Genomic DNA, 25,713 nt, shown 5'->3' on the forward strand with positions numbered 1-25,713 from the left:
GCGTTCTCTTGGTACTCGTGTTCCTGAGCTACTAAAGCAATTGCGCGGCATTTGACAAAGTGCGTATGGGTGGATGAGTTTTGTTAGAACACTGCATCAAGTTACTGTAAGAGACCACAAAAGTCAGTAGTTTAATGGGCACTTCATCCTAATGATTGCGACTCTCCAACTAGCTCACTATGAACATTGGCGACAAATTTGAGTTTCTTGTGCAAAGTCAAGCATATAAGTGCAGATAGGCCTGTAATAATAGAATTGTGGCTAAAAACGTGCGTAAAAATACAATTCGTATACTAATATTTGCAATACACCGAGAGTAACAGCAACAACGAGAGAATACTGTCGATACCCAGAGCGTCCGATTTATTTGGGTCGTGCAGATCACTCACGCACGCTTTTTCATATGTAAAACAGGCATATAAAACAAACGTTACAGAGAATAAACAAGCAACCTTCACGTCTTTCCACTTCCCCCGAAGAAAATGAAAATATTAAGCTCGAGAATCATAACGCTGGAGCTGAGCCAGCCCACAACGGAGCTCAGAAATTGCTTAAAAAACGCGTTTTAGCACTTGTTCATTATTTATGTCTAGTTTTATTAAATTGTGAGAAATAGCGTATGTGTTTTTGAAACACTAATTCCAGTGGCAGAACACTGGTGCTTTTCTGCTGACTGATGAATTTTTTTACTTACCCGCCCAACACAAGCGTAGCCGCTTCACTGAAGGAACGCAAACGGGGAGGGATAGAAGGAAGGTTGCGTACTTAGGCACTCCTCACTGTAACAGTATAATAAATAAAACATTTCATTGTTTGACATGGGGAGGCTCTTATAAATTTTTTTCAAGTTGCTTACGTCGGTCCGTGCTTTGTACATCATTGGCAGGTACACTTATCTTTTAAGTGGCACAAATACGTGTCACTGATGTTTGCCTTTGGGTACCTGGATGGCACCTTACCCAGGACTTTCCCGCGTCTCGTCTTGCGTTTCACGTTCAAATTATCGGCGTCAGGCACTCTGCAAAGTCTAGTCGTAGAAAGATACGTCCACGATGCAGTAGAAAATCTTTACGAGATCATTTCAATTCATTGCCCTTGAAAGCTGAATTCCCTTTGTTACGAATTAATTTTCACTTTCACCTAAGTTAGACGAACAGTGCCTTCGGGATAGACGACAACGGTTCGCATCATTTTAATTTAGCTCCCGGAGATCCCTGAGAAAGTACTCCGCTACTTAAGTTAGGCTCCTGCCGCGGACAGCTCGCACTACGCCGGGAAAACAAAAAGAATGACTTTACAGAAGAGAAATGTTTGGTTTGTTATTGATGTAGCAAATTTCTCGGACTACCCCGACAACTAAAGCGAATTTCAGCCGAAGAAAGGTATATCTGCTCTGCGTAGAAAAGTTGGGAAAAGCCTTGCCTTTGGTGGTTCTCTCAACGGGCTGTCTGATACAAATATGCGAAATTCGTTCCAGGTTACAGAAAGGCAATCATTACTAAAATCACTTTCAGAGCAATTCGATCAGTTGTTTGCTAAGCTAAATATATAAGCACCCTCTCTATTTCACAAAATACTCTGCTGAAGGACTCATCAACATATTAGACAAGTAAGATCATTGAATATCATTGTGAAACGTACTGAAGGTCAGCTTGCTTACGCCGCCGAGTAAGGACAAAAGACACAACTCTACTTCATACTCGGCATTTCCCATATAGAGACACAGAAATGTATCTTTATCACCCTGTGCAGGATTCGGAAACATCAAGAAAAATAAAACAAAGCGTTCTAGAGTTAACAGTTCTCGTTGGGCAGTCACTTGTGCAATTAAATAATGTATTAAACGGCAAGGTAAATAGTGACTACGTAAATTAAATAAATTGAGCAAGTGGTGAAACTGTCATGAACATTGTTCTAGAGAAGCAGGATGTAAAACATTTGTCTTTCGTTCGGTCTTTTGCATTTACCTTTTTCGCAGGGACTGTATTGGAACTGTGGACATTGTTTGGGACAGATCTGGATTTACAGCCGTGAGACTCGAAGACCGTGCCAGGTAAAAAAAAAAGAAATAATTTTAATCGTATTCCTATGTGCGAAGAACGATGGCGTTATGCAGAAACAAAGTACTTTGGAACATCTGCACAAGCTATTTGTTTGCGAGCAGTTCATATATAGAAATGCAGATTAAGAACACAACCCACCTATAAATACACGAGATTCAACGGTAAATCATTTTTTAGTAGTTGTCATATTTCGTGGATTAGCCAGCGCACGAACGTATTTTTAAGGAGGCGTCAACAGGCAGTCAGCAACACGCCTTGGAAGTCGCAGACGTCCTTATGCTTGTAATAGCGGTGGTGTGAAACAGTTGAATAAGACCTTCTTTCGATTAAGGATCATAAAATAAAGTGGCACAGTATTAGCACATATTTATGTTTGCCAGGTTATCATTATTGCCTGAAAGAGAGGCAGAGGGCAATAACGCAGACGTAATTATGCTAATTAACTTAGATCAGGAAAAACGCTACACTACGATAAAACTTACGTCATTGACCCTAATTCAAGATTTCGAGGCAATTATCCCAATAAGGATCAATCTCCAGACGCTTTTTGTTAAAAAAAAATTAAATAGTGGAATTTAAATTTTTCTTCCACCAGATATTGCCTCCAACTAGTTTAAATTATTTGTGGCTGTGATAAACCTACCCCCAAAGAAATTGTTGATTTTCGGTGCCTTGACAAGTTTTAGGATTTTCAGATGCCGCATTTTAAAACTCCTTGTAGAATATTCTCTATTGTGCTCAGGATGTTTCTTCATCATTTTCCTATGCTATTGGGGACATTGCTTTGCCGAAACGTTTGCATATGCGCCCTTGGAGTTATAAGTGAGCTGGAGGGAGCGGGCGTAGATCGAGAGGTAATGTCACTTGCAAACACAATACAATGCCATTCTTAGCTGGAAGTTTCTCCTCTTTAACTGATCCTAACCCCTGCAGCATCGCTCAAAGCGTCAAGGAAAGAAAAAATTTCCGAATTAAATAAAAATGTTCGCACTGAAGGCAACCTGTGTAGTAGGCAAGCTGCTCCTCCAGACAATGTTCACGTTAGTCATCACGCCGTCGCCGTCGTCGACAACAGCCCGGTATAAGAGAAACAAAGGACACAGTGTGGATCAAGGAATGTAATGCAAAAGGATAGACAGTTGGGCGAGTTGGTACGGTAACATGATTTTGGCTTCTAGCGCGAAGTGAAACACGGACACAGAAAGGAGCAGACAGGACGAGCGCTAACTCTCAACTAAATTTTTATTAAAACGAAGAACATATATATAGGCGATTGCAAAAACCGTAGCAACAGAACATGACAAGGTAAAAAGCATCAGCTTAACATATCAGGGGGTATCGAAGTCAAAGAACAAAAATTACTTCAGATTAGTACACGTATTGCGAAGGTACTGAAATTCGCAATCTAACAGAGACAACGAAGCATGACTGACGCAAGTGTCTCCTAATCTTTTTATGTGGAATGCCTCGATAATTTCCCGCGTGGTTTGGCATCTGTGTCTAGAAAGAATTTTCGTGTCTTCAAAGAAAGGTTTGCAACCACAATCGAAACAATGTGCCGCTAAATGTGATGCATTGGGGTTGTTTAGTGAATGTTTGTGTTCTTTTAGTCTAAACCTTTCTTTGAAGACACGAAAATTCTTTCTAGACACATGCCAAACCACGCGGGAAATTATCGAGGCATTCCACATAAAAAGATTAGGAGACACTTGCGTCAGTCATGCTTCGTTGTCTCTGTTAGATTGCGAATTTCAGTACCTTCGCAATACGTGTACTAATCTGAAGTAATTTTTGCTCTTTGACTTCGATACCCCCTGATATGTTAAGCTGATGCTTTTTACCTTCTCATGTTCTTTTGCTACGGTTTTTGCAATCACCTATATATATATGTTCTTCGTTTTAATAAAAATTTAGTTGAGAGTTAGCGCTCGTCCTGTCTGCTTCTTACTGTGTCCGTGTTTCACTTCGCGCTAGAAGCCAAAATCATGGATCAAGGAGGTACGCGGCGCCGGGCGATGCATGTAATCGCGAATGCGAGATCAAACACCCACATGTCGTCGTTGCCATGCCGTCATTACCATTAAGTCATCTTATTTCCATCGTCATCAGTCCGACATGGTCATTCTATTGTCGTAATGCCATTGTGGTCACTACGACAACGTCATTCTGGCATAGTGATTCCATTGTTGTCAACTCATTGTCCTAATGTCTTTGTCATCCCCCCGTCCTCGTTATTTCGTCACCGTCATTACGTTGGGGTCGTTTCAAGCTTTCCTCATCCTGTTATCGTCATGCCGTCGTTTTCACAAAGCCGTCATCATTTCAACATCGTCATACCAATGTAATCATTTTAATGTCGCAATATTACTGTCGCCATTTCGTCCTCTTCATTTGAACTCCTTCATTCCGTTCACCGCAGAGTCGCCGTTATTCTAGCGTCGTCATAAATCGACATTATTTAAGTATAAGCATCACTTTTAGGCCTCGCTGTCATCGGCATATTTTCGTTGACGCTGCAGCATCGTCAACGTGTTCATGCCGTTGTTGCGTCGTCTTCATTTTATCGTAATGGCATTGTTATGGCTGCAGTGTAGTCATGCGGTCGTCGTCATGGCTTCGTTATCGTTTCATTGTGAATTTATCGTAACGATTCCCATCGTCGTCATGGCGTCGTCGTCATTTGAACACCACCACAGCATGTTTATCATGGCATTATCGTCGCACTGTTGTAAATATCTTAGTTTCATCATCATATTGACGTCCTGCGAAAGGCATGTGTCAACCTCCGTAATACCCTTCGTCGCTCCTTCCTGGTCATTTCGTCGCCATGCCATTAGTCTTATTCTTGCCGCCGCATCACGTTAACTTCACAACCTAGTCGTCATACCGTCGTCGTCACTCCAGCGTCGTCATTGTAAGATCGTCATAACCCAGCCGTTACATCATCGTCATCATTATTCTGTCGTCTTGATGCTGCTCCCATCCTTCAAATGTCGTGCCGTGGGGGTCGTTCCATCATCTTCATTCTGCCTTAGTGGTTACAGAGGCGTCATGACCATGTCTTTTCTGCCCCAAGCCCATTTTTTTTTGTCGTGTCGTCGTCATACATTCATCTTCCTGCTATCGCGGCAATTCCTTCGGCAACATTCCTGGCATTTGCATGATTAAGCGCAACCAGTTTAGCCAAGAACTGAGGTTGAACAGTGCCAATAAGACAAGGACGCGAGGAAACAAGTACCACAGACAACACTGACTGCCAACTAGAAGTTTATTAGAAATTCTCCAAGCGCTTGTCTGTCGTATTTGTTTCCTCGTGTCTTGTCTTATTCGTGTTGTTCAATCTCAGTGCTAACGATGAACCAACGAGCCCTCAACGAGACATTATTAATGCAGTCTATGCTAAGCAAGAGAGAGAGAGAGAGAGAAGGGAAGACGGAAAGGCAGGGAGGTTAACCAGACTGAGTCCAGTTTGCTACCCTACACGTGGGGAGGGGAATGGGAAGTGAAAGAAGGAGAGAGAGAACTTAGGTGTAGGATGTCTATAGTCGGGCACTCAAGTCTGTTGCCCTCAGGTAGCGAAAAAGCGCTCGAACTGCTTTCTGGGCCAATGACCTGTGAGGCCAGGCTCCCAAGATCTTCGCTTCCGTAAATGGCCTGTCATCCAGTCTATTTAAGGCACACTGGAGAGTCTCGCGTTGATTATCGAAGCGAGAACAGTGGCACAGAAGGTGACTGATGGTCTCTTCACACTTGCACTTAGCGCACATTGGTGAATCCGCCATTCGAATAAGATAGCTGTAGGAGTTGGTGAATGCTACTCCTACCCACAGCCGACACAGCAGTGTTGCGTCACGTCGTGGAAGGTTCGTTGGTAATGTAAGTTTCAGTGATGGGTCGAGGCTGTGTAAACGACACTTAGAGTTCTGAGGTGTATGCCAGCAACCTAACGTGATTGTACGAGCGAGACTGCGAAGCTCTCTTGCAGCGTCGACTCTGGATAAAGGTATAAGGAGTGTCGGTGAGTCAGCCTGGGCACGTCGGGCAGCGTCATCGGCGAGGTGATTACCAACGATGCCACAATGTCCCGGCAGCCACTAAAATATGATATCATGTCCTCTTTCAGAAGCGCAATGGCAGGTTGCGTTGATTTGTGACACCAGCTGTTCATAATTGCCACGTCGTAAACTTCTCAAGCTCTGGAGGGCTGCTTTCGAGTCACAAAATATTGCCCATTTGTTGGGCGGTTCTTTTTCAATGTATTCGACAGCAGCGCGAAGAGCGGCCAGTTCAGAGCCTATATATGTCGTTACGTGTGATGTCTTAAACTTGATGACGACCGATTGAGATGGTAGAACAACGGCGCCCGTAGAATTTTCCGAAACGGAACCATCCGTGTAAACATGAATTCGGTTAGCGTATGAACAATGTAGAAGTTCCAATGTGATCTGCTTGAGAGCCGCGGTGGAAGCAAGGCAGTTCCCAGTGATAACTTTCCCAAGTGGGCTGTGGGGTATGTACTTGCCAATGGTCCCTAATTAGTATTCTTTAAAAACGCATGAAAAAAGATTCGCTTAACACTGTTGGCACTGCGCCATCGGATCTGCAGACTTTTGAGTCGGCCAAAAATTTTACGCTAGCCTAATTGCGAGCCGGCTGGAGCACTCGTCATAACTCATGACGCCGCTTTAGGAATGCTTCGAAGTTGCTTTACATGCTCTAGAATGCTTAGAAGCTTTGAAGTTGAAGAAATGCTTGGAAGTTCTGCTGTGGATGCTGGAACAATATTTTTGTGGTGTCTAAATATTCTATGAAGACTTTACTGACACGATTAGTGGTGTTCGCTAAGAAAATGGTATCACCACATCTTTCTATAGCTTCGTTATGTTATTCAAAGCGGAAGGCTATGTTTATAGTCAAGTTTATCGTTGCACAACATTTGTTTCACAACAGATATGCTGCGGTAGTGAAGAAACTGCTGGCCCCAGACTTCTCATACGGCATGTGGACGGCCGTTTATGATTCGCACGGTGCTTCTGACATCAGTGAGTCTTCTTGTTATGATATTCATTGCTCTTTTAAGTGCAATTCTTAGGCACCCATCCCTGCGTTGGGCGTCGGCATGCCTCAGCTTTGTCGTACTTCATAACCGAGCGAACGAGCACAGCGAAATATGAAAGTGAAAGCAGAGCGCAGCGAGATATGGAGGAAGAGAGTGCGATGAGGAAACTAGAGGAGGAAGCTACAGTGAAAGAGTGAGGCACAAAAGCGCAAGAGGCGCGAGGGGTGGTTGGCCTGGGCATGCACTGTGTTGCCGGTGGCGACGGAAGCGGCAGCCGCGTCGGTGATCTGATTTGCGCTTTTGAGGGTTAGGGGGCAGGCTGGCACCAGTTGGCGAGGAATATCCTCGTGCGCGGCGACAGCTACTGGAGTCAGTTCACGGTAACAGCGTGTGTCACGGCGATCACTGATCCTGGAAGGGGCAAAAGCAACCGCCAAACAATAAGATTCGATGTGAAAGTCCCATGGGTGTTGTCGCCGCTGACATTGGTGGTACGATTGCTCCGCAACAAAGTGCCGCTCGCGTCGTTGGTGGAACGAAAGCGCACGAACAAATGTATAGTGCCGCACAAGACGGGCTGTGCGGTGATGATGCCTACGATGTGGCGCCAGAGTAACACATGCCGTCTGTAAGGAAACAAAGTGCTGCATGAGCGGAGATTTGTCTGCGGCGATTGCTGTTTATCACGCCCACGTGTCACCCATGCGCTACCTCTCGCGATCTCCTGATTACCGAGGCAGTAACGCCACACTTCCCTCCGATAGTAATGTGCTTCCCGAGATATTTTCCGCGCCGGCTGCGCTACTGACAGCGTTCTCTTTCTAATATAAACCGTGTACTTATATAGTCATAATACAAAATATTATTACGTCGCAGAAGTCACGTATACAGATGTAATTACAACATTTACAAGAGAGAAAACGATGTATAAACAAGATGGCTGTCGAGACCGATTGAACCGCTACGCATCAAATCTTCTGACTGGCGGCACTTTGGTGGCGCCGCAACACAATCCCTGCCTTTAAAGCCCCATCTCGGCACTAAGTATAAGGGGGTGGGGGGGGAAACTCGCAGCATAGTTAGGCTTATGCCGGAACACCTGCGCAACGTCCGTGGGGACACGCGAGTTCAGTGGAGCGATCTGGTAGCTCACGCCGCCGAGCTGAAGCAATGTAGGTCTCTGTGTAGCGGGGCACCAGATTATCAGGCAAGGCGACGCGGCGACATGGCGTCCATAAGAGGACAACGTAGCCAGGAGAAATTGAACGCCCCGATGTCCGCTGTCGTAGCTGATCATCTGCGCAGCCTGAGATTCAGTGAGCTGGGAACAGCCAATCAGGCGTGCCGTGCCAGCCCGAGTGAAGACGTCTTGAGCATATTCAGTGGAAGTTTTCGTCGAGGAAGGAAGCAGTATGTCAAAGGCTGGCGGCAAAACAGAAGGTAAAAGGGTGAAAAGCCAGGGACGTCGTGATGGAACAAATTACAGGAGAAGGTCACGAACGGTAATGCGCTGTTCCAATCAGTGTGGTGGACAGAAACTTGCATAGACCACATTACAGTCAATGTGCGATTGAGCCTTTCCATCAGTCTGTCTGAGGGCGGTAGGCGGTGAAAAGTTGTGTTCGGCAGAACAGGAGTGAAGTAGGTCTTCAACTACTCGGGGCAAGAAGGTGCGGCCGCAATCAGTGAGGGCCTGCCTGGGTGCGCCATGATGGAGGTTGACGTCTTATAGTAGGAAATCTGCCACCTCAGCTCGCAGTTTGGGCGCAAAGCTCGCGTGATCAGTCGCGACAACAACCCACTTTACTGCCGAGAAGATCGAGACCGGCGTGAAAGAATGGTTCTCAGGGTACGTTGGTGGGGTGAAAGCGTCCAGCGGGCAGCACAGCAGGTTTCTTGAGGCACTGACAAAGCGCACAGGCTGCAACGTAGCGGTGCACAGAGTGCTACAGGCCGGGCCAGTAGAAGTCAAGCCGCGTGTGGTCGCAAGTACGCGAAACGCTGAGGAGGCCTGCAGTAGGGGCTTCATGCAACTGCTCAAGAACTGATGTTTGGAGATGGCGTGGTGCAAGGAGTAAAAATTTTGGTGCTTCAGGGCGTAAGCTGATGGTAGAGAACGTTGTCGCCCAGCACGAACATGCCAAGCGTGGCCTCCGAATATCGAGAATTGAGACCATCTATGGGAACACGTAAGCTGTCATCACGCCGTTGTTCAATGCGGATGTCACGCCCGTCAGAAATGGCCTGGTCGCAAGCGTAGGTGTCATGCATATCACAAATGTATTCAGCACGATCAACAGGATAACGTGATAGCCAGCGCCCTTGTGCAAGCGGCCTAACATGTATAAAAAATGAATATTCTTCGAGCCATAGTGCCGTAGTGTCAATACCGATTCCATCTCCGCACGTAAAATAAACTGGCACCACTTTTCGTTGGGCCATGACAATATGCTGACGCGAAATGAAAACAGGTATAGAGCTGCGCTCAAAGTGGGCATTAGGTAGTACCCCAATCGCCAGCCATTTTTTTTACTTCGAGTATTAAAAACCGCTACGAGATTTACTTGAATCACGTCCATGCTGGTGAGCTATTTGTCCAGGCGGACATGATTTGCGACAAAAGAACAATGCAATCCATTCAATAATAGACAAAGTGCCTTATTTACTTCTCCGTTGCAAAGTATACTGCACATGCTTATGATGAAAAGCTGAAGTGAGTTGTCATATTAGTGTAATTCCGTGGTTCTACATTTCATAGTGGCCATGTAGACCGAAACAGGTGGCGTCAAATTAATGGTTCAATATATCTGCCTACGCGCACGGCGCCGTGAAGCATGGATCGCGACGCAACCCTTTTGCGACATAGTGAAGTGAAGTAATATAAACTGCACCATGCCGTCTGTTAAAGGAACCCTTTCTCGCCCCAGCTTCAAAAGTGACTATGCGTCTAATCACGAGTTGCGCAAACCGCCAATTGTAATCAACTTCTGGGAAGACGGAAGTGCGATGGCAACTTTAAATTAGGCTGAACATTTACGTCGTGGCGGAAGCGGGTGGAGAACGGTGCTTCGCGAAGCCGCATATGTAATCAGGTAAACTGAGCGAATAGTTTGATGCCAGTTATTTTGGTCTACACGACCCTTTTCGGCCTGCATGTAGGAGCCACAACTTACTAACTCCAGACCTGCGGAGTTGTCCCTTCCCCAGCACGCCTGATCTAGGTAAACTGTTTTGTCGCTAGGGGCTGAGCGTACGGGAAGAGAGGCGCCAGTGATAACCTGTTCGCTGTCGTCTGCTTACGCGATCTGTTACAACGCTCGTGCTGCCATTTCTACAAGCACAATGCGTTTAAATTCGTAGTGAAAGTATAATTTCGCAAATAAAAACAATACATTTGCAAATATGTCGACTTTACATAGTGGGATAAGAGGAGGAGGATAGGTGCGAGAAAGGTAATCAACGAGAACAGATGGCAGCTGCCATGCTAGACGGCATAAATGTCGCTTTTGTAGCCTCCGACAAGAAGTGATATAAATAATGCATAGATAAACTAGTTTTACTGAGATTATTGCAGATAGCCTACGGTCTAATATGACATAAGGATTTACTATTGTGTACCTTAATGAAAGCCAAAGATCTGGCAAAAGCGTTGCCAAGTCATTCGTGCGCCCGATGTGTGGAAGAAATTGGTCAAGTCTATTTCAAGGAAAGGTGAACATACACTTCTTAAAGTATATTTGAATTCTAGGTGGGCTGAAAGCCTGTAAAAACGATCTGAGTCCTTTAAAATGTGCTGCAGGGTAGGCCTTGTGTCACGGATCTCTTTCCAAACTGCAAAGCTAACTTTTCTGCGTGGCAATGCGGCAGCCTAATGGTGATGCGAAAGACACACATGCAGTGAATATCTGTAATTCTGTTTTTGAACTCACGACACATTCACGAGCAGCTTCTAAGAACTAAAATAAGTGGTAATCGTTCTGTCGTCGAACGTTACAGTGCTTTCCAGTTTCCAAAACGCGCAGAAGCAAACTTTACAATGAAAACAATGAAATTGCTGTGAACTTCACGAACTAACCTATAAACGATGTGACTTAATGTGCAAAATTTGTAATGCTTGTTACTGCTTGAAAAAGGCAATATGAGCGACAATTTAATGCTATGTTAGGTAGCAGTGTTCTACACGGACCGACATTTCTCATGCTGGGCTGTCAACATTTGGAGCAAAGTGACTGATCAATGCCTTGTGACATCACTGTCTCCTCTGTTGGTAAAAATCAACGACTGAGCAATCAGTTCGTTACAACACAACTGCCGCCGTTCTAATTGCAACACCGCCATAGTCAACCATCAAGTAGCAAACGAACCGGTCGTGAAAGCGAAACCAACGCCCAACGTTTGTACGAGAGTGATCGCAACAGCTGCAGTAGAAGCTGTAGATATTTGCAGGTGCTGACTTCCAGTAGGTCGTGGTGGGAACACAGAACAAGATTTTCATGACAATCAGCCAGAATTTACTATTTGAACATGTGCCGATAAGCTTGTAAGTAAGAAGTTATTTATGTAAATAGGTTGAATATGTAATGGAATACCTTTTGTTATTTTGCGAAGGTATCCGCGCCGGTAGATTATTACGGAGATGTCGTAATGCTAGTGAACTTCGTACGCTTTAAAAATATTTCGTAGAAAAGAAAACGCACACACTGTATGGTGTTTGATCACGCCGCTAGCTTGCTCTTGCAGCTTTTCAAAATTGCGCCTCATACTTTAAGTTGTGTTCGGAGATAAACACGAATCGAATGCCTTTAATAGTCGTGTATAGCAGTAATGTTGCTTAATATTGCGATTCGTATTCCAAAGCATTCCTAAAGATATTAAATAGTAAGATGCTCCAAAATCCCTCCAAATAGACATGGGAAATAAAGCAACAACCAAGAAAATATACGAAGGGAAATTGCACAAAAGTTGGCTGCTGCTGGTAGAGGTAGCAGTTTGTAAACGAAGCAATGAGTAAATGCGAGGAACTGGCGATGCTACGATCTTCTATTTAGATCAACTACTTCCGTTGTCAAATTATAATCTGGCAGCAATTTAAAAAGTTGAGATGGCGGCTGCCAAACTGTGAAACTAAACTAAAAAATGTAGTACTTAGTAATTTTTTACTGGTGTATATAAGTTTATTCTACAGGGTGATAATATTTAAGATTTATAGTTTTTTTTGGTAGCCTGTTGTTGATAGTTGAATTTTTGTCCCTCAGCTGGATTATTCGAACAGGCGGACATTTTTAGCACGACAAGTCGAAACTTACGTAAGCTAATTAAGGAAAATTTTCTAATTAAATTCTAAATAGTTACTTTACGGCACATATTGCAATTTTACAATTGTAGACGATGGGTTTGCTGGATGTATCCACTTGAAATTATTTCCAGGAGGGCACCTATTTCGACATAATATTTCCCAAAGTGTGAAACGAAATACCTGGGCGTTGCAGTTACTTTTGTGCTTCAGTGAATGAGAGAGTATGTTGTTCAAAAAGTGGAAAAAGAGTGAATTTTTATGGTAAGTTTGATGGCACATAGCTCCAAACTGGCGACATTCTGTAAATTCATTCCAGAAAGCAATATTTGCCATGAAGTAACTAATTCAAAAAGTAATTAGCACATTGTTGTGAATTAGTGCAATATATGCTTATATTTCTCGTTTAAGAAATGTCCGCCTCTGTGAATAATCCAGCCCAACGAGTAAAATATTGCAGCTGCAGCAGGAGAATTTGAAAATTCCAGCAAGTGTTAAAGTTATCAATATGTAGATAAAGCACGTCAGCAATTCATTGGTTTTTTATTGATAAGCAATGAAATATTTTTGCCGGGTGGGCACGTTCTTTGGCATGGATTTAAAAGAGCCAAGATTGAGAGTGAATTCATTTTTGGCAGCCACCTGCCATTTACCAGGAAGCCAAGAATCACTATGTATTGTGCTACATAGCAAAATACGTGTCACACATGAGCTTCAATGTTTACCGGATAACACCAATAGCGCAATGCCAATATGTGCAGCTCACTCACCGCTTGTCGTTGATAAAATTGTTGTTACACGTCTCAGCAGAAATGGTGTGAATTGCTTTTCTTACCTCATAATTCTAACGTGACCTAATGGTAGGCCTCACAAGCCCGTCATAATGCCGAACACATTTGCTTCCCAGTTGCGCCTCGAAGCGCTGGAGAGTCTGCCCTCCGGGAATGTTTCGGTAAGGACCTTATTTAATTACGCACCTTGCTTCAGTTCATATTTGCGCACTAACCTTGTGTTTTAATCACTTTGCATTGGGGCCGCAAGCCTGACATCTTGAGGAATGGACAACCTTAATAAGCTCGTCAATCACATAGCATTGCTATAAATTGCCATGCTTATGTACTTGCGTTGCAATAGCGATGTGGTTTTCTAAATTTTAGGATTTACTCTCCGACGGCTCATCTGAAACATAGACCATTTTGCCATTGTTTGATAATACCTTGAATAATGCATTGTTAGGATGCTGATGGGGTTAAAGATATTTAGGATTTGCCGCCGAGCAAGATCGAAAAGTAAGCGTGTGAATATGAAGGGATATGCGTTTTATCACAGGATTGATGTGCTGCTGGACATAAGCGACTTTGTCGATGACCTTGAAATCGCACCTTAAGGTCTTATTATTGTTATACGTGTAAATGCAGTTTATATTGACTGTTATTTTTCTCTAACGAAAGCCCATCGCTGAAATACAACAAACAAACAAAACAAAAATTTTTTGGCTGGGTGGTCAATATTTTGGCACTGCAGGGGCCGCAAGTAAAGGAAAAGGTTCTAAAATCTTGTTGTCTGTCATCTGAGAAATGGAGAAACGAAACTGTCAAATGGCTTTCCCCCAGTAAATACAATTTACTTGGCTATGCTATTGGGCTGCTGAGAACGAGGCACGCGGGATTAAAACCCGGCCACGGCGGCCGCATTTCGATGGCGGCGAAAAACGCAGTGGTAGAATTCCGTTGTTGGTTCTTGTATCACCCAGTACAACTGCTTGTAGAACTTTACTAATAACTAATGCCTCCAGTTTTCTTATTATGCAATTCGAGTCGCTTCAGCTTTAGGTCATTAAGATGAGCTGTATACTCATGATGTATCGTTGCAAAATGTTAGTTTTATTACGGTAGACTCCGAAAACATTCTCAGAAGAGCCGATGTAAACCCGTTCTTCTTAAATATTAGTTTTAAATGCTCCTTCGACGAACAAAATTTTTTACAATGAACTTCTACCGGTAAACACGTTCTTTTTTTTTTCTCCTAACTATTTTTTTCCTCCTAAGTAGTTCCAGCAAGTAGTGTAAAAATATCGCCTTAGCGTCGGCAACGCCACAGCAACTAAAGTGAACTTTGGCGGCCATGCTTTTGTGCGCTGCAACCTCCTGAAGCGGTTGCATAGCCGGAAATACGTCATCGTCACTATGTTTTGGATGTCTTCTGTTTCATCCAAAATTGTGTCACTGCGCCGATGGGAACAATGTTGGCTGAGAGCCGCGCATAATCAAATTGGGCTTTTGCATCGCCACCCCTTAGTATTGGTATTTTTGTATTTGTCGTACTTCTCCGATGAATTGAACAAATACGTTCTAGTTTTTTCAATGCGCGCTCTTGGCATTCGCTTGCAACATCAGTTAACGCAGTGTCTGGTGGGAACATATCTTATTTATTTATTATTTTATTTGAACATACCGCAGGCCAGTATCGGTGGCCCAAGTAGGAGGTCAACGGAGGTTGAAGGGTCGTGCTATGTACAGTGCTTAGGTAATAATACGCGATATTTGGAGGGCGTGGCCACCGGCGCTTGTTTCGTCACCGGTGGGCGTTGGCGAAGGCGATCTGGCGCATTGTGGTACACGCTGTGTGCGAGATGGTTGGTGACGCATCAAAGCTACCTCCGGCCGACACTCGGTCGGTGCGCGTTTCGCGGTCACGTCGCCGTCGCGCTGCGAGACGTGGTTTCTACACTGCGCTCGCCTTCCACGCCGCTCAAAACGCGTCGCGGTCACGCATCTGCGGGGGGTTTGTTGTGCGAGTGCGACAAAGGATTTTAGTTGGCGTTTTGTCGACCTACTAGTGCGGCGTAATGTTTCGAAGCAGAGTGAATGTGCTGGCAGCACATTGCTTGCTCAGGAAAACGAGAAGAATTGGCGCTGAGAGCCACCTAAGAGACTTACTACAAGATGAGGGAAACAAAACGCAGGAGAAACGCAAACAAAAAAAAATGAAAAAAAAATGAACAAGCAACTGCGAGCCCTTTGAGCGTTCAGTATTTTGCACGCAGTTTACTAGCTTGGGACTATATAGGTAGCTGTATACTTCAATATACCGACTCGTTGGCAACGGCGGCCAACATCCGTATACAGGCCGGCCTTTGAACAGGTAGGCTGCTCAAGTCAGTGGCTATAGGATTGCGCTGCTGAGCTCGAGGATTGCCTGCCCCCTTCCCCAAATGACGCTGTGCCTCGTATGTTTATGGGAAATATAGAGCGAGTAATTGTACCTTTCTCATGTCTGAGCGTTTTAGATGCCCACGGTATTTCAGCTTCCATTGTGTATACTTCATTGTGGACGTTGCAATATTATTGAACGGGAACTCTTGCACAGTGTATTAATTTGCAAAACGTTTTCGAGGCAAGTGCTTTGATGTAGTTTTATGGCCTTACTGTTCCATGAGATTTTGAATTGTATCTAAGCAATCTTTTACTCTCTGCAAAATGTGAAATACACTTGATAATTGTGAGCGATTCAATAAACAGGGCTCGGTGGGCAAGATTTCTATCAGTTTATTGTACTGTCGTTCATGTCTTTGTGGACGTAACGACACGCCATACAGCCTCATAGGTTGATCCTTCTGTTTCACTTAAAAACTGCGCGATACATTCATCCACTCAGCAAACGACATCGCAGAACTGATGCCGGCAAATTGACGCGGTCATATGAAGTGGCCTCGGTATACGTTATGATGAATAAGTTGTCAACAAAATGCCAGTGAAGAATAAAGGGAAGAAATGAGTTGTTCACGAGACCGCCGTTTTCGGCGGCGTTAGATCGGCCTAGAGGTGTAGCAAGCAGCACAGGACGTTCTTTAATACCCCCCCCCCCCCGCCCCCCCCATGTTCTCACGGCGCATGACGCGTTGCTTCTGACATAAGATGATAGTATGCTTCGAGCTTGAGCAGCGAAAAATTCTGACAACGACCGACGCTTGCCAGGCTTACTAATATTTTCGACACGAAAGATGCCCACCGTTATCAATCGCGCGACTGCGTAAATTGGTCTAAGCGGACAGAAGTTTTCTTGTAGAATTTCATATTGGATCAGCCATAGCAGGCATACCTTTAGCAGAGCGTATTTGAATTATTACGATGTATGACTAAGGCATGTCGGAGTCACAAGTTGCGACAGTTACGGAGCGCGTGTATTCCTAAATTGGTAGGAGTGTTAAGGTGTATTGCCATGGATGTTCCCAAGTAGCACCAGAGATGTACTGCACAGGACTGGAGTAATGTCGTGTTATCGGACGACTGCGCATTCCTGACTTGATGGGCCCAGCACTAGCGTATCTGGAGGACTAATAACACAAGGTATGATCCCTTGCCGCACATTTTTCTAGCTCGTAACTTTGAGAATGAAACACCGAAGTAGTCGGCTATCTGTAAGGTACGACATAGGCCCTACCTATGTATTGCTGGGTATAGTAACCATCCGGGTTTGTTCATTGCTTTCCTTGGAGTATTTACCTTGCCTCTTTTACAGAAGGACGGATTTGAGCAGACGCACTAAACTGCGTATTGCTTAGCATGTCGCCTTCTGCGTCGTAAAACGCATCATTCGGCGGGGCTTCTCTTAGCGGCTGCTCGAGCATCTTATTGATGCAGTACTATCGACCGCCGAACACACTGATACTCATTTGCGTACTCCGTAACTCGAATGTACAGTCATACGCAGCCAATGCTTCCATTGTGCGCCACTGCATTCAGAATTATTGTTTGCATATCACGCCATTATAAGAACGTATCATTGGCAAACACTTCTTCGTTTTCACAGATCTGAAGAAGAAAATGTTCATCGAGTGCCCAGCAGCAGACGCTGCTCCGTTAGCGTCTGGCGACCCACCCAAAAGAACGGATTGGGACGCTTGCTGCGTCTGGAAGGTCGCGTCAATTCTTCCTCATAGAGATATCCCCTAGACAGCAGTCCGCTCCCCCGGGTCCTTGAAGGGACGTTTTAGGGCTTCTTCTTCTGCTACCAGCAGGACAGCATCCCTGTCCATATAACAATATTGGTTACTTGTTTCTGGAGCTATGAGGCATCGCGGTGCTAGAGACGCCAGCGCAAGGTGCCGACAGAAATATAATGAAAATGTCTGGTGTGTCCCAAAGCGACCCATTACTCGTCGACCACTTAACAGAGCCTCGGTAAATGAACTGTGCACGGTCGTGGAGGACAAGTGCAATTGTCTGGAGCATATCGATCTCAGCATCCGCCAATTCAACAGCCTGCACGCCAGATGGTGGCCGTCGTTGCTGCTCGAGGCGACAATACGAAGCACTAGTATAATACAAGGCCAAAGCCAAGTGGGCCGATCTTGCGTGCATGAAGCCATGAGTGAGGGAAGCTTTTTTTTTTCCGGGCTACCTTTGGAGTGCAGCTCTTAGGCGCACCTTCCTGCTCGGAGCGTTGGCACCATCCGACGGCGTCGGCGTAACCGAGCGAAAGAGCGTCGCAAAGAACGAAAGCGAACGCTGAGCGCAGCGGGAGAAAAGGCGATAGCGCAGGAGGTGTGTTCAGGGAAACCATGAGGAGGACAGCGGAGGAGGAGCAGAGGGGAGACTAGAATAAAAAGAAAACTAGGTGTTGTTGCTAGAGTGTGCTAGGGAGACGGCCTGCGCTCGCACAGAGTTGCCAGCCGCCTGGGCATCCGCAGCCACGTGGGCGATTTCATCTTCGCTTTCGAGCGCGGGGGCAGGGTGCCGTGAGGTGGGGAGGGCTACGTTTATTCGCGGCGCCAGCTGCTGAGAGCAGTATACGTTACCAGCTGAGTGACGGGGATCAGTGCTCCTGCAAAGATAGATGGCGAGGGGCCACGTGTAAGGCCGGATGTGACGCCCCTATGGCTGTTGTCGCCGCTGACATTGGCGGCAAGACATCACCGCCATGAAGGGTCGCTCACGTCGTTGGTGGACCTAAAGCCTCAGAAAAGCTTAGTAGCACGTAAGACGGGCTGTGCGGCGACGAGGGGACATGATATGGCTCCAGAGTAGCACGCATCGTCTCAATGGAAACAAAGCACTCACTGCTTGAGTCGAGGTATGTTTGCAGCGGCTGCTGTGACTCGTAGCCACGCGTGACCAACGCGCTGCCCTTCGCGGTATGTCGATTAGCGAGGAAAGCGCGCTATACTTCGCTCCGTTTGGAACGTGCCGCACAAGACAGATTGTGCGAGCCATCCATAAATATTACGAAAGTAATCCACGTGCACAGCTGAGCTGAAATTCTGAGATGTTAAGAATAACAGTGAATATTTATTCCTTGTGCGATCATTCTTCTGCGCGTTTTATTGCGATAGCAATTATATGGACACTCAAGGAGCACTTCTCCCGTCGGCGTCGCCGTGAGGTTCCGTATAAAGTCGGAGGGCGATAAAACCGTCGCCGCGCGCCGTATGCTGTATGCGCGAAGGAAAGCTTGTGAGGGTGAGCCGGCCAATGCGGTTTAATCTCGCTTGCGCGACCGAGGAACCCGGGCAAGGAGCGTGCCTTCTCCTGCCGCGCGCGAGGCAGTGGGGTCAGGCCAGGGAGGAGGGGTGCTCTTCTCCGGCAGCTGCTAGGGTGCCTCGATGTCCTCCTCGCCCGCAGCTCCCTACAGACTGGAGACAACCGCGACGCCTACTAGGGCGTTTGCTTCGCGAATAGCGGACGCCGTAGTAGACGCCTTTAGTAGACGCCGTTGGGGCGCGTTGCAGGCGCTTGTCTGTCTTGAAAGCGATTAGCGACATGGGAAAAGTACGCGCCCGCGCGTGCCTCATCTTCAAAGCGATATGTAGTGTTTCCAGAGAGCACTTGGTGCCGGTAGCTTCGTATGCGCTGTGCTTTCGACATTTTGTTCGCGCTGGAGCGACAAATGCACGAAGGTCGATTCAGGTGCTGCTCTCGCCATTCATCACTCAAGAATTTTGACAGCGAGTTTCCGCCCACATCGAGCAAGATGTTTTCATGTTTACCTGTCCACGCGCGACACCATGCTTGTTAATTTATTTAAAGCACGTTGGCGGCTGGTTGATTTGTATCCATCATCGAATGTGTTAGCGCGACTGAACAAGGAAGCAGAAGGAAGCACAAAGAAAAAGACAGCGCTTCCTCTGTGTGTATCCTTCTTTCTACGCCCTCGCTCACTTCTGGTTAACATCCCTGCCTTCTCTCTTTATTTCCCCATCCCCCTCCACGTCCTCATTCAGTCACTCTTTCATATTGTATCATCGTTAATTGAGTTAATAAGCGAACGTTTAGAAGTTGATACGGTCGCTAAACTACTATCCTTACTTCGTACAGATATCCACTAATCTGCTTTCACAATCGGTGCTGCTTCGCCTTTCGGGCGAAAATGTGGACTTTTTAGCGAGCGCACAGTAGGCCGCAAGCACCTTGTCCCTGCTCCGCAACCATGATCCATACTAGCACATCGCGAAAGAATACTCATTCAAGTGTTGCAAAACGCACGCTGTCACCTCCTGCCACCACATTAGCACTATGCAGAAACCATACAGTGTCGTAAAATAAATGCTAGCGGGAACTCTGGCGCTATAGTCTGCGGGAGCCGATATCGGGCAGTGCAGCCAGCGTGGGACTTATGGAAAGTAGATGCAAGTGCCTGAACTTCGTCCTTCTCGCTTGAAGTAGATTCGTGACTATGTAAGCTCGTCATTATAAACAAAATCAACCTTAATGAAATTTTCTTACTGCAGGACTACATCACATGGCCTGGAGTACGGAAGCCCGACATTGAAACGATTAGGCCATGGCCGCTTGTATCAACAAGCGGCATACAAGGAGAATGCCCTTATCAGTTACTCGCGGGCAAGTAATTGCGTTGAGATGGTTGGAGTGTTTTAATGTGGACAAGTCGACAGGTAGAATCACTGCAATTAGTAGCAATTGCGTGTGTTCACTGAGTATTCCGCACTTAGAAAAGTATACACTGCTCTGAATCTTCTTAAAATGAAGGCAGATAAAGCGTGCAATAAACAAAGCCACCCGAGCGTCTGAATCAACAAGCACCAAGAACACACAAATCCATTTACTTCCCATTATTCCCATGGTGGCTGAACAACCGCATCACCGGAATACTTATCTACCATGAAGCTCCATGGTAAAAACCACGGCTGGTAGCGCTGCGGCGGCGCCACCGCGATAGAGAGCCCGAACGCCTGTGGCCCGGATGCAGCCTCCAAGTGTGACCAACCGTCTCGCCCTCTAGCGTATACCACAATGCACCAGCGCACTTTGAAGAGTGCTCACCGGTGGCGCAACAAGCGCCGGCGGCCACGCGCTCTGACTATCGCGTTTCATTTGCTGACAAATGTGTACCTTTAGTTAGAGCTTTTTCCAAGTTCTCCCAAGTTTAACTTTAGTTTTCTGTGTGTATTCCTATACCCATAATTTTATATAAACATGCCTAAGTAAACTCGCATGTTGCATCGAATAAAATAAGGCAGTAGTGCTAATAGGCTTCATTAGAATGGATTTACAGAAACTGTTAGATGATTTTTCAAGAAGACTAATGCTGTTTCACTGTTTCTGCAGGGGACACGGCGGCGAAGATTGCACTGGTGGATAGCCACGTTGCAGAGAGGGTACGGTTCGCACGGGGGTGCGCACCATACACTTTCTGTCTGTGGCACATGGCCCCGCAAACGCCATGAAAGCGTAGAGTTTTTGACATACAGTCTGCTTCACCACAATTGCAGTGCTCATACATTACGGTGTTTTGATAAATATTGTCCGCATTCTGTGCACAGTCAGCGATGCAAAATTTTGTCGTAAAATAAACGTTATTTCGGTGTTTTGAACACGCTGTTTTGTCCGCAATGCGACATTTCGGCTGACCATAGCAGTACATGAATGCATGCTAATTGTTCCAGAAAACATCGTGGAAAGCAGTGTAGGCTAAAAACTGAATGGAAAGCCTGAATAGGCCTGTAGACTCTAGAATGCTCTTATCTTGTATCAGACACCAACGTACACAGTAAGGTAAGGGTACAAATGCAATGAAGGCTGTATAATTTGAAGTTATAGCGCTAATTAGGGAATAATCATATCTCACAAGGAATATTTTTTTAACCTTCCCAGCGAAGTTTGAGCAGAAATGGAAACAATAGCAATATCATGCAAACGGTCAAGCGATACACTGATTAGGCAAGTAATTTCCAACCTGAAACGCTTAGAGCTATATAAATAATAGTATTTATTTTTATACAACGAGTGAAACAAGAACTCAGGTAGAGAATAACAGCAAATGAAACACAAAATCGAAAAATAATAAGGTAAACAACACAATACAAGCAATATGCCAATCCGGCAAACTATATCAACATTTAAAACTCTTGTATAATGAAGAATATTCCATCTTGTATAAATAATAGCGATCATTCGGGTACCTTTTTTAGCATAAGATTACACCATAATACCAAACGACACTCATACTGCATAAAGGCTACCGAGAAATAATTGTAAATATATCAAATGGGTTTTCAATTCCTGGAAAATGCGTGAACACTTAGGGTCGTAACTGCTTAACATGGCCAGGCAATGAGGTTGAAGGGCCTGGAATTTATCTTTTTCATCCTCAGCCTATTTTATGTGAACTGCAGTACGACGGCCTGTTCCTGTGATGACTGCTGGTATCTCTACTGAATCAAACGCCTTTTCGTAATTCTTGATAGCCATAGAAAGAGGTTCTTTGTATTCTGTAGATTTCTTGGTTATCTGATTGATGACATGGATGTCATCGGTCAGATAATCAAATGTATGAAAGCATCTAACCCTAGAGCTAGAATAGAACTGGCAGAACTTTCTTAGTTAATAAACAAGCGTAAGACAGCCGACATAAGGATTGAATTGGACATGCTCTAAGGAACGGATGAAGCCTAAAAGCAGTGAAGAAGAAACTAGGAATAGGCAAGAATGAGATGTGAGCTTAAGAGAAAAAGCCGGCAATATCATTACTAATATGGATTAGATAGTTCCAAGATCGTTGGACGGGTTTTAGACTCAAGGGGAGGGACAGAGTATCCTAGCCGTGTGAGAGGATGGAGGCCAGTAGGAGTGAGTAGGAGGCGCTGGCGATGGCTGACCCAATGTGCCTCTAGCAGCTCACCTCCAGTGAGGAATTGCCGTAGCAGCAGCGAGCGAATGGACCTTTGTTCTGCCTCTCGCGTCAATGTGAAATAAGCCGAGAAAATAGAACGCACGGCGGACTTTGTCCCCGTCGCAGATGGCTTTCAATATAAAGCGGCCCAGGCAGTAGCGCGCGGCCGCCGGGGGTGACCTGGAGCCGAATGCGCCCTCCCTCCCTCTCTCCCTCCCTTCCCGAGGAAGCTTGGCGCGACGGAAAACAGTGCACTTCTTTCCCGCTTTCGTCCCGTGCCTGGGCGAGACTGAACCGCGATCGCCTGCTAGTCTTCTCTCGCTTTCACTCGCACATACGGCATGCGGGTAGCTGCGGCAATTTTATCGTCCTTGGAGCTTATATGGAACCTCACGGCGTTGGCAACGGCAGAAATGCATCTGGAGTGTCCACATAATTGTTATCCTAAAGAAACACCTTAAGTGCTGCAGTAAGGAATTCGAAGTTTTCCTGCGTGATCTAAGTGAGATGATACATGCTAAGGAGGTGACATAAACTCATCGCGCAGCGGTGGATAATCAAATATGTCACGAAAAGGACTAACACGAAAAACTTACGACGGGATGCAAGGGGTGGTATAGAGTGAAGACTTGATTTCATGGAAGCTAAGCTTGCTGTTGTACTGTAGTTATAAAGAATGAAACGCGTGGAGATATTTTGAAATAAAACAGAATATGCTTAAATATTTCGCAAGCAATGTTAATGAGGGAAATGGGCTCGTAATTTAGTTGCGATTGTTGGTTACCTGACTTGAAAAGTGGAATCATCTTCTCGATCTTCCATTGAGCTGGGAGAGGTACTGTGTTCAATGACTGCTGAAACACCATAGTTCAAATGACTGATGAATACACAATTGTGGCTTTCAAAATCTCTATGTTAATTTCAGCGCAGCCGGGGGATGCGGAATGTCTTACTTTATTAACTGCATGTTCATTACCGCAGGAATTATTAATTATATTGAACGTAAAGGTACAGTCGGAGTAAGAAAATTCTGGCAGTGAGCCATCTTGGTCATATGAAAATTTGTGCGAAAAACTGATGTGGAGCACGGTTGCACTTTTTTACGGGAGAACTTGCATCACCAGAGCTGTTGACAAGGGTTGCTTTCTTATGAGCCTTATAATTTGTAGAGCGCCAGTATTTTCGCGGAATGGCTGCGACCATACTTGGTAAGGTATCTTGCAAGTAAATTTTACCTGATACTGGCGGCAGCGAGCCGCTACTCGACTCTACGTGAACGCACATCTGCCTCTACTTAGTGTAAGGAGGAAAGAAACACGGCTTACCATTTTCTACTTGATGAATAATGAGCTACTACTTGTTTATTTATTTATTTATTGATTTATTATACCTCAAAGGCCCCAGAGATGGGGTATTACATGAGGGATGGGCTTTAACAAAACAGTGATTCGAGAGCAGCCTTGAAGTGATGAGTGTCGAAGTGGTGCGTGCTGTCGGCAGACAGACCGTTCCAGTCCCTGGCGGTTTTCACAAAAGATGATCGTAGATGAGAGGTAGTCTGCGCCGGGGGAGGATACACGGCTTTGCTGTGGTTAATGCGGCTGGCCTGACGATGAGCTGGTAATATAGCTGAAATGTGGAGTGGTGAATGATAGAATTTGTGAAAAAGACACAGTCTAGAAATAAGACGTCGCGATTCTAGATTAGTAAGACCGGCACGGGATTTTAGTTCAGACACGCTTGCATGATAAGAATATTCAGAGTAGATAAACCGGGCTGCACGGTTTTGAATTGATTCCAGTGTATTAGATAGGTTATGTGGATGAGGATCCCAGACAGAGCATGCATAATCTAACTTAGGGCGGACATATGTAACATAAGCTAACAATTTAACTGATGGGGGAGCAAGTCTTAGATTCCGGCGGAGAAAACCGAGGGTTCGATTCGCGGCATCGGCTAAGTTAATGACATGATGTGACCAATTTAGGGTAGTTGAAAAGGTTATGCCGAGGTATTTATATGAGTCTACGGATCAGATTTCGGCGCCGTATATGGTGTATTTCCCCGATTGGTGATGCTGTCTGCGATGGAATGAAACTAGCGAGGTTTTTTTAGTATTTAAAGACATCAACTATTTGTTACACCATAATTCAATGCGTTTTAGGTCATCTTGAAGCAAATGCATATCTGAAGTGTTAGTTATGCGCCGATAAATTACACAATCGTCTGCGAACAATCGAATGTTAGAAGAGATCTCAGTAGGAAGATCATTAATGTAAATTAGGAAGAGTAGTGGTCCGAGAACTGTGCCTTCTGGTACGCCCGAAAGGACAGAAGATCTTTTAGATGACTGTGTGTTAGCAAATACAAACTGTTGTCGGTTAGTGAGGAAGCTACGTATCCAGTCTAGTACAAATGGATTAATCTTGAGACGGGAAAGTTTTAGGAGTAGCCGTTGGTGTGGAACTTTGTCAAATGCCTTTTCAAAGTCTAAGAAAATAGCATCTACCGGTACGTTCAAGTCGAGGTTAGAGCTTAGATCATGAAAAAATAAAGCTAGTTGGGTATCACATGAAATACCTTTACGGAAGCCATGTTGAGCTGGGTGGAAGAGGTTATTGGGTACTAAAAAGTTTACGATCTGAGAGTAAATAACATGCTCCATTAGTTTGCAACAAACACTGGTGAGTGAAATGGGACGATAACTAGAGCACAACGATGGAGGACCTTTTTTTGGGGACTGGAACAACCTTGCCTACACTCCAGTCTTCCGGCACCACTCCTGATGACAATGATTGCTGAAAAATAGCACATAACATCGCGCTCACATTTGTTTTGGTGTTTTTCAGCATTTTAACATTTATTTCATCGACGCCAGACCATGATGTAAGTCTTATTGAATCAATTAGTTTCTCAATGCCGTAAGGACAAAAGGTAATATCAGGCATGACTGCATGATCCGAAAGAGGGTAGCGAGGTAATATGTTAACAGGTTCAGTTGTGAAGACGGAAGAAAAAGTACGGTTAAGTTGTTCAGCAATTTCGCAATCGGGAATACGATGGTTTTGATCATCAAACAGAGCTAATGGCTGGGAGTTGTTAGGGTTAATAACCTTCCAGAATTTTTGTGGGTTATTTCTTAACATAGACGGCAGCGTTTGAGAAAA

At 45.2% G+C, this 25,713-nt stretch overlaps 1 long non-coding RNA gene across 1 annotated transcript; it reads left to right on the forward strand.

Annotated features, from left to right (window-relative positions):
• Positions 1-1,650: 1,650 nt before the first annotated feature.
• LOC129382631 (uncharacterized) lies at positions 1,651-21,248 on the forward strand. The gene is made up of 4 exons (XR_011894994.1): positions 1,651-2,053; positions 7,014-7,105; positions 13,323-13,367; positions 20,983-21,248. It is a non-coding gene; the product is annotated as an uncharacterized lncRNA (long non-coding RNA).
• Positions 21,249-25,713: the final 4,465 nt, after the last annotated feature.

The sequence above is a fragment of the Dermacentor andersoni genome, chromosome 6, assembly GCF_023375885.2.
Source record: "Dermacentor andersoni chromosome 6, qqDerAnde1_hic_scaffold, whole genome shotgun sequence".
Classification (NCBI taxonomy): Eukaryota; Metazoa; Arthropoda; class Arachnida; order Ixodida; family Ixodidae; genus Dermacentor; species Dermacentor andersoni.